Source organism: Macaca thibetana, chromosome 10, assembly GCF_024542745.1.
Source record: "Macaca thibetana thibetana isolate TM-01 chromosome 10, ASM2454274v1, whole genome shotgun sequence".
In the NCBI taxonomy this organism is placed as follows: Eukaryota; Metazoa; Chordata; class Mammalia; order Primates; family Cercopithecidae; genus Macaca; species Macaca thibetana.
Genome location: NC_065587.1, coordinates 13,655,960 through 13,665,817, shown reverse-complemented (window position 1 = coordinate 13,665,817; position 9,858 = coordinate 13,655,960). Strand labels below are relative to the sequence as shown.

The window sequence follows — 9,858 nt, the reverse complement described above, 5'->3', positions numbered from 1 at the left end:
AGGCTCAGGTGACTCCAAGCTCTTCTTTAAGCTGCAGCTCTTGGCTCCAGCTGCTGTTTGAGGGGAAAAAGCCTGAGTTCTGTAGCTCGTGGGGAGCTCCCTTCGCCATGAGGGCTCTCCATGTGGACTCGGAGAACATTCGACCACCCCAGTTGGCGCCAAGTTCACCGTTCATTGCTATCACTCCCCACCCACACACCTTTCCAGCGCGGGGGGGGAAAGGACGGAGGGGCGGGGAGAGGAAGAGCCACTGGTCACCCACCCTGGTTCAGGACAACCCAGGAACCCTGAAGGAGGGTGAGGAGAGCTAGGGCCTGCTGGCTGGCAGAGCCCGGGATTCCCACCAGGCACCCGGAGGCTGAACCTTTTCAGAGCAATTCACATAAGTTACTGGGTTCTCAACATTGACTTTTACAGAAAGGGAAATGCAACTTCCTCAAGCGCTGGCCCCAGCACTGGGCAAGTCAACTGTTCAAGCTACCAGCAAACCGGTGTCTTTCCTCTACGCTTTGCATATGCTGTGCTGAGACCGTGGGTCAGAGAGGCCAGGCGTGCCCTGTGACCACCCTGGGACTTCCTCCCTCACAGGCCACCTGAGGACTTTGTTCTGGGATACTTCTCTATACCCCTTTCTTTTTCCATCGACTGCTAGTCCATAGGGCGACCTCTGTGTTAATTTAAAATAATAATAATAATGTATTAAATACAGTGTGGTAGCCCGGATTAGAACCTGGAACAGAAAAAGAACATTCGTGGAGCTTCATTGACACAGAAAGAGTAAGGTCTGGTGTTCCGTTACACAGCGGGGTGACTACAGCAGATCACAATCTCGTGCATATTTCAAGACAGCTGGAAGAGAAGGTTTCAAATGTTGCAACAAAGAAACGATAAATATTGAAAGTGATGGATGTGGGAATTACCTGGATTTGATTAATCATTATACGGTGTATACATACATCGGAATATCACATTGTACCCCGTAAATATGTATGATTATGTGTCAATTACAAATAAAAAAAATTTAATAAATTTTTTAAAAGAATTCTTTTCTAGTTCTTGAAGGGAAAAAAAATGTTTCATGTATACATGCAAATTCTTAAATCAATTTAACAATTAAATTAGCTCTAAAAACAAAAACATCAGGCCGGGTGCAGTGGCTCATGTCTATAATCCCAGCACTTTGGGAGGCTGAGGCAGGTGGATTGCCTGAGGTCAGGAGTTCGAGATCAGCCTGACCAACACGGTGAAACCCCATCACTACTAAAAATACGAAAAATTAACAAGGCCCGGTGGCGGGCACCTGTAATCCCAGTTACTTAGGAGGCTGAGGCAAATAATTGCTTGAACCCAGGAGGCAGAGGTTGTGGTGAGCAGAGATCACGCCATTGCACTCCAGCCTAGGCAACAAGAGTGAAACTCCATCTCAAAATAAATAAATGAATAAAAATAAAATAAAATAAGAACATCAGTGGAAAAAGTAGTAAAATCCAAATCAAGTCTGAAAATTTTAAGAGTATTGTAAGAATAGTAATTTCTTAGTTTGACAAATCTACTGTGGTTACACAAATGATGTTAGCACACAGAGAAAGTGGGTGAAAACTGTACGTGAACACTCTTACTATCTTTGCACCCTTCCTGTACATCTAAAATTCTTCCAGAATAAAACATTTTTTTGTTTAAAAAAGGGAAGAGAAAAGAATAATGCACTTCTCTAGGAATATACAGCCAATGGGTGCAGCCACCTGACCTGGAAAGCAGTGTAGGTACTGAGTTTTATCCTTTGTTCACCCACTAGAGCAGAGATTGTTTGTTTTTGGGGTTAGTTTGTTTGTTTTTTGTTTGTTTTGTTTTGTTTTTTTGAGACAGAGTCTCGCTCTGTCATCGGGCTGGAGTGCAGTGGCATGATCTCAGCTCACCGCAACCTCCGCCTCCCGAGTTCAAGCATTTCTCCTGCCTCAGCCTCCCAAGTAGCTGGGACTATAGGCACGTGCCACCACACCCAGCTAATTTTTTGTATTTTTAGTAGAGACAGCGTTTCACCATGTTGGCCAGGATGGTCTCGATCTCCTGACCTCGTGATCCACCTGACTTGGCCTCCCAAAGTGCTGGGATTACAGGCGTGAGCCACCACACCTGGCCTTTTTTTTTATTTTATTATTTTTATTTTTAATTTTTGCAGTACACAACTCACTCAACTGTACATGGCCATGGCGGTCCTAAAATTGCAATTGCTCTCCATCCCAAGAAAGCCCCTTCTCCAGGAGATCCCAAGCAAAAATTCTCCTTAGCTTAAGCTATTGATTCTCTCCTTCATTCTGCATGCATCAATGATACACCACCTAAATACCCAGCTCTGGGCTTGGTACTGTAGCGAATACAAAATATGGAAGAACAGAAAGCTATCCCTGAAGCACTCTCACCCACACCGAGAATGACACAGGAGCCCTGGAGCCACTCTCTGGGAATGTCCCCCATCTGCAGGTGGTCCTGGGATTGTGTGGACAGACCAGGGTTGGCAGGATGGCCAGATGGAGGAGTGAAGCCACCTGGACGACAGCAGTCAGGCTCAAGTCCATGTGACCAAGTCCGTAATGCAGCAGCTCTGACCTCTGCTCCAGCCCTCCTCACCTTTGGGAGGTGTACTTTGAGAGGACGAGGTGGGCAGATCATGCGGTCAAGAGATCGAGACCATCCTGGTCAACATGGTGAAACCCTGTCTCTACTAAAAATACAAAAATTAGCTGGGCATGGTGACGCACAGCTATAGTACTAGGCTACTCGGGAGGCTGAGTCAGGAGAATCGCTTGAATCCAGGAGGCGGAGGTTGCAGTGAGCTGAGATCAAGATCGTACCACTGCACTCCAGCCTGGCAACAGAGCAAGACTCCATCTCAAAAAAAAAAAAAAAAAAAAAAAAAAAAAAAAAGGTATCTATATGGGGGTATAATTGGCATACAGTAAGTTTGATCCATTTAAAGCATATAATTCCATTCATTTTGACAGATACACGCACCCATGAAACCTCCTAAGATACGGAACATCACAGAACACTTCTATCACCTTGGAAAGCTTCCTTGCACCCCCATGCAGCCCACCTCTCCTCTGTTTCTCCCTCCCCACCCCTCCAGCCACCGCCCAACTCACACACACAAGCTCTGGTCTGCTTTTTGCCTCTGTAGATTACTTTGCATTTTCTAGGATTTCACATAAACGGCATCACACAGTGAGTGGCGTCTCATCCAAGGCCCTTTCACACAGCATGTTTTCGAGATTCATCTTGTTGTTACATGTGTCATGGTGTGTATGTCCCTTTTATTAGTGAGTAGTGTCCCACTGCAGGGATGTGTCACATTTGGTTATTCATTTAGTCCCATCCTCTTTTGACCACACTTTGCAAACTTACTGAATCACAGAACCACGAGGCCTCTGGGCAGGCTTAGAAGGGACCTAAGGCCATCTGTATTCAACCCACTCTTGTGTCATTGATAGACAATGATTGGTTTACTGCCCATGACGCAGCTGCCAGTGCCTGCTTACATATCTCCAATGACGGGGAGCTCATTCCCTTAAGGGGCAGTCTGTTTCACTCCTGCCTAGCCTGACCTGTTAGAAAACCCTTCCTCATTTTCAGCCCAAATCCTTCTCCTTGGATTGTCCTCACAGAGGTGCTACCTCTTGTTCTGGGGTCGCTCAGGGTCAGTCAGCTCCCTTCTCCTCACCACAGGCCTTAGAATTTGGGAGCCACAACCCTGCCCAGCAGCGTGCTGGGAAATGTTCAACTTAGAGTTCTAGGTTAGTTCTTTGTCTGGTAAATTTTCCAGTATATGAATGTATCGAAATGTATTTATCCAATTGGTCATGGAGATAATTACATTAAATACATATCACGCAAAAACTAAAAACAGTCAATATCTCACCACACCCTAAATTCTGTCCAAAATGTGTAAAGACCTACTCATACTTATTTCCTTTTTCCTTTCTTGAGACAGGGTCTCACTCTGTTGCCCAGGCTGGAGTGTAATGGTGCGATCATGGCTCACTGTAGCCTAGACCTCCCAGGCCAGGATTTGTAAGTGGCTTGTGATGTTTGCACTACAAACGATTTTGCTGTGAACATCCGTGTGCTCCTGGGCTGGTGTGTGAGGTTTAAAGTATACACACACGTCTTGCACTTCAATAGACAGTGCTACACCCATTTCCAGGGGCCTCCTCATCTACCCCCTAGCCCATGCTTGGCCTGTAAGACTTTATACTTTTGCCAACTAGGTAGGTGTGAATTAGCATCTCACTGTGGCTTTACTTTATATTAACTGATTCCCAGTGGTATTTATCAACTTTGTAAGTGATTATTGGACACTTGTGTTTCCTGTTCCATAAATTGCTTTTTCTTCACTTTTGTCCATTTCTCTCTATTGGAGTATTTATCTATTTTGTTTTGCTTTATTTTTTTGAGATGGAGTTTCACTCTTATTGCCCAGGCTGGAGTGCAATGTCACGATCTTGGCTCGCTGCAACCTCCACCTCCCAGGTTCAAGCAATTCTTCTGCCTCAGCCTCTTTAGTAGCTATGATTAAAGATACATGCCACCATGCCTGGCTAATTTTTGTATTTTAGTAGAGATGGGGTTTCACCATGTTGGCCAGGTTGGTCTCGAACTCCTGACCTCAGGTGATCCACCCACTTCTGCCTCCCAAAGTGCTGGGATTACAAGTATGAGCCACTGTGCCCGGCCCAGTATTTATCTTTCTCTTACAGTTACTTGGAGAAGTTCTTTGCATATTCTGATTTCCAAGCTTGAATTGCTAGAGGCATTGCATACTTTCTTCCAGTCCATGGGATGTCTTTTAATATGTTGTGACATTTAATAGACACAATTTTTATCTGCATCTAGTCAAATTTCCACTTTCTTTCCTAATTGAGGTAGGAGGCAGGGCTCGACTCAAGACCAGATTGAGGACTAGCAGAAATGGGGACGAGGTGAAAGCACCTCTCCACAAGACATGCTCACCAGTGCCATGTCAGTTTACAGTTGCCATGGCAACACCCGGACGTTACCACCCCTTCCCTAGCAACAGCCCAGAAACTACCACCCTTTTTCTAGAAAGTTCTGAATACCTCACCCCTTAATTTGCATGTGATTAAAAGTGGGTATAAACTGCGGAATTGCCCCTGAGCTGCTGCTCTCAGCACACTGCCTGTCCGGTAGCCCTACTCTGCAGGAGTAATCACGGAGCTGCAACACTGCCGCCTCCATAAAGCTGTTTTCTTCCACCATTGGCTCACCATGGAATTCTTTCCTGAGAGAAGCCAAGAACCTTCCAAAGCTAAACCCCAATTTGGAGGCTCACCTGCCCTGCATCCTAATGACTTGTGTTTTTTGAGTGAATCTTACTTAAAAATTCCTTTCCTTCTCCCAATTTCATGAAGATGAATATCTTCATTTTCTTTTAAAGTTTTGCTTTTCATAAATAGGTCTTGTCAGGTGCGGTAGCTCATGCCTGCAATCCCAGCACTTTGGGAGACTAAGGCACACAGGTCACCTGAGCCCAGGAGTTTGAAACCAGTTTGTGTAATATGGCGAAACCCCATCTCTACAAAAAATTCAAAAATTAGACAGATGTGTTGGCGCATGCCTGTAGCCCTAGTTACTCAGGAGGCTAAGGTGGGCAGATCACTTGAGCCTGGGAGGTCTATGCTGCAGTGAGCCATGATCACACCACTGTACTCCAGCCTGGGCAACAGAGTGAGACCCTGTCTCAAAAAAGAAGAAAGAAAATAAATACGAGTAGGTCTTTACACACATCAGACGGAATTTAGGGTGTAGTGAGATTATTGACTGTTTTTAGTTTTTGTGTGATATGTTGGGTTTTTTTGTTTTTTTGTTTTTGTTTTTTTTGGAGACCAAGTCTCACTCTGTCGCCCAGGCTGGAGTGCAGTGGCGTGATCCCAGCACACTGCAACCTCTGCCTCCCAGATTCAAGCGATTCTCCTGCCTCAGCCTCCCGAGTAGCTGGGATTGCAGGCACCTGCCACCACACCCAGCTACTTTTGTATATTTAGTAGAGATGGGGCTTCACCATGTTAGCCAGGCTGATCTCAAACTCCCAAGCTCTGGTGATCTGCCCGCCTCAGCCTCCCAAAGTGCTAGGATTACAGGCATGAGCCACAGCACCCGGCCTGTGTGATATGTATTTAACATCATTATCTCCATGACCAATTGTTCCAGAATCATTTATTGAGTAGCTCTGCCTGCTTTTTGCCCAGTAAGCTGTGGTTGAGCCATCTCGCATCTCACAGTTCTTGCATTGCTATAAATATCTGGAAATGGGTAATTTACTAAGAAAAGAGGTTGAATTGGCTCACGGTATCACAGGCCACACAGGAAGCATGGTGGCATCTGCTTCTGGGGAGGCCTCGTGGTGGAATGCAAAGTGGTAACAGGCATCTTACATGGCAGGGACAGGACCAAGGGGGCGAGAGGTGCCCCACACTTTCAAACAACCAGATCTCACAAAAACTTACTCACTATACAGTACCCAAGGGGGATAGTGCTAAACCATTCATGCAAACTCCGCCCCCATGATCCAATCACCTCCCACCAGGCCCTACTTCCAGTGTTGGAGATTACAATTTGACATGAGATTTAGATGGGAACACAGATCCAAACCATATCACAGGCCAAGAGTCTATAACTGCATGAGTCTTTTCCTAGCCTTTCCGTGTATTGGCCTCTTGGTCCACCCTCAAGTCAGTAAAACACTGCCTCAATTACTACAGCAATTTTCTTTTTCTTTTTGAGACGGAGTTTCGCTCCTATTGCCCAGGCTGGAGTGCAATGGCACCATCTTGGGTCTAGGCAACTCCACCTCCCAGGTTCAAGTGATTCTCCTGCCTCAGCATTCCAAATAGCTGGGATTACAGGTGCCTGCCACCACAGGCAGCTAATTTTGTATTTTTAGTAGAGACGGGGTTTCACTATGTTGGCCAGGCGGGTCTCGAACTCCTGATCTCAGGTGATCCGCCCGCCTCGGCCTCCCAAAGTGCTGGGATTACTTACAGGCGTGAGCCACCGCACCCGGCCAACTACTGAAGTTCTATATCAGGTCTTTAGACCCAGCAGGGCAAATCATCCACTCTTGAACTTTTTCAAAACTGTTATCATTACCACTGACTCTTTGCTCTTTCATATAAAGTTTACAATAAGCTTGTCAAGTTCCAAAAAAAAACTGTGTGAGGATTCTGATTAGAACTGTATTCAATTTCTAGAGCAATTTGGGGAGAATTGACATCTTTATAATATTGAGTCTTCCTGTCCATTAACATGGCATATTGCTTCTTTATAACTTTCAATAAGGTTTTATAATTTCTCCCCGGAAATGTCACGCACATTTTTCAAAAGATTCATTCCTCGATACCTTATTACTTTCAGTGCCATTATAACTAATATTTTTTAAATTGAATTTTCTATTTGTTGCCCATATGTAGGGAGAATGTCACATTTTGCATATTGAACTTACATAGAAATCTGGATGGAAATTCTCATTCTAATTCATGTAAAGATTTTGCTACTCACAAGTCTACAGCTGTCTTTATAGACAATCTTATCATTTATGGAAAGTGACAGTTTTATTTCTTCCCTCCCAATTTTTATAACATTAATTCCTTGGCTTGTCTAGATCTTTTATTACAGGGCTGAAGGGAATCAGTGCTGGCAGGCATCCTTGTCTTATTTCTGATTTTAAAGAGACTGTTTCTAATATTTCCCCATTGAACCTGATGTCTACTGCAGGCTTTTGGCAAATATTATTGTCAGTAAAAGAAGTTTCCCTACTATTCTTAGAAACAGCAGTTTTGTTTTATCATTATTAAGGGTTTAATTCGATTGAATGTCTTTTTCTGTATCCATGGAAATATTGTCAATTATATTAATACATTTTCTGATGTCCAATTCTCCTTGCATTCCCAGATAAGCCTAATTTAGTTAACCTGGGGACTATTGCTGACTATCCCTAAGCAACCATTCTCTGCTTCTTTTTAATAACAGAGATCCCAGAATTGGGGCAAGCCACACACTCACCCAGTTAAAGACATTTCTCAGTCTCCTTTGCAGCAGAGTTGGCCCTGTGATCATGTCTGGGGGAAAAAGGTACAAATGGAAGTGATGTCAGCAACTCCTGCATCATCTCCCTGGAAGCTAAACCATTTATCCTGCACAGCATTTTCCCTCTCCCCACGGAGTAGGAAATAAAAACTCCAGAGCAATCCTAGAACCATGTGGGGACAATGCAGAGCTGGACCACTCAGCTCGAGACCTGAGAGAGAAACACACTTTTGCTTCTTTAAGCCACTGTGTTTTCAGGTCTTTTTGTTACAGCAGCTTCACTCATACCCTCACTCAGTCAGTCATGATGCATTGCCTTTTGTGTATTGCTGGCTTGAAATTGCCAATATTTGCATGTAGGTTGGGGAGATTGGCCAGTAATTTTCCTTTCTTATATTGTCTTTGACTTTTTTTTTGTTGTTGTTGTTATTGTTGCCAAGGTTATACTAGTTTCATTATGAGAGTTGGTAATATTATCTTTTTCTATTTTTAGAGAAGTTTGGATAATATTACATTATGTCTCCCTTAAATATTTTATAAAATTTATAAAGCCATCTGTATCTGGACCTAGTTTCAGAATTATGGGGGTTGGTAGGGACAGGGGTAGATTTTAAACTACCAATTCAGTTTCTTTAAGGGATATAGGACTATTTGGAATTCCTATTACTTTTTTTTTTTTTTTTTTTTGAGACAGAGTCTCACTCTGTCATGCAGGCTGGAGTGCAGTGGCAGGACCTCAGCTCTCTGCCACCTCCACCTCCTGGATTCCAGCGATTCTCCTGCCTCAGCCTCACAAGTAGCTGGTACTACAGGCATGCGCCACCAGGCCCAGCTAATTTTTGTGTTTTTAGTAGAGATGGGGTTTCACTATGTTGGCCAGGATGGTCTCCTGAGCTCAAGCAATCCACCCGCCATGGCCTCCCAAAGTGCTGGGATTACAGGCATGAGCCACTGTGCCTGGCCACTATTACTTCTTGAGTCATCCTTTACATATTTTTCTGGAAAGTTGCCCATTTTGCTTGGGTTTTCAAATTCATTAGTATAAACCTGTTCATAGTACTATTTTATATCTTTTAAATCTCTCCTAATTTCTGTTATCTCCCTTCTTTTCATCCTATATTGATTATTTATGCCTTCAAACTTTGTTCTTAATCAATTGCTCCCCAAGTTCATTAATTTTACTCATCTTTTCAAAGAGCCCAATTTTGGCCTTGTTAATCCTTTTTACTATACATTTGTTTCCCATTTAATTAATTTCTATTCTTTATTGTTTCCTTTCTTTCTTTTGCTTTGTTCTGATGTTCTTACTTTACTTCTTGATTTTGAATACTTAGTTCATGAATTCTTTTAGTCTCATTTTGTTCCTAATACAAGTTCTTAAGGCAATACGACTTAAGCTGCGACCTGCAGTTGCTTTTCTTTTAATTGCGGTAAAATAGACATAACATAAAATGTACCACAACCCACAATTTTGATACGTAATATTTTATTATGTTTTAGTTCTAAATATTTTTAAACTTTCGTTACGATTTCCATTCCACTCAATGAGTCATTGGAAAGTGTGTTGTTAATTTCCAAGAGTTGGGGAAAGAGGCTGTTATCTCGTTTTCTTACCTCGTGGTACTGAAGACAAAGAATACGGACGGTGTCACACTGACTCCTTTTAATGTGTTGAGACTTGCTTTATGACCTATGGTGAGTGTTATTTTCATAAATGTGTCTATAGTCAGTGTTCCCTATATGTTTAATAAATCAAAG

At 43.3% G+C, this 9,858-nt stretch overlaps 1 protein-coding gene across 1 annotated transcript in view; it reads left to right on the top strand.

Annotated features, from left to right (window-relative positions):
* Positions 1–9,858, top strand: part of CYTH4 (cytohesin 4) — a 285,576-nt gene that overhangs the window by 213,820 nt on the left and 61,898 nt on the right. The window lies entirely within an intron of this gene.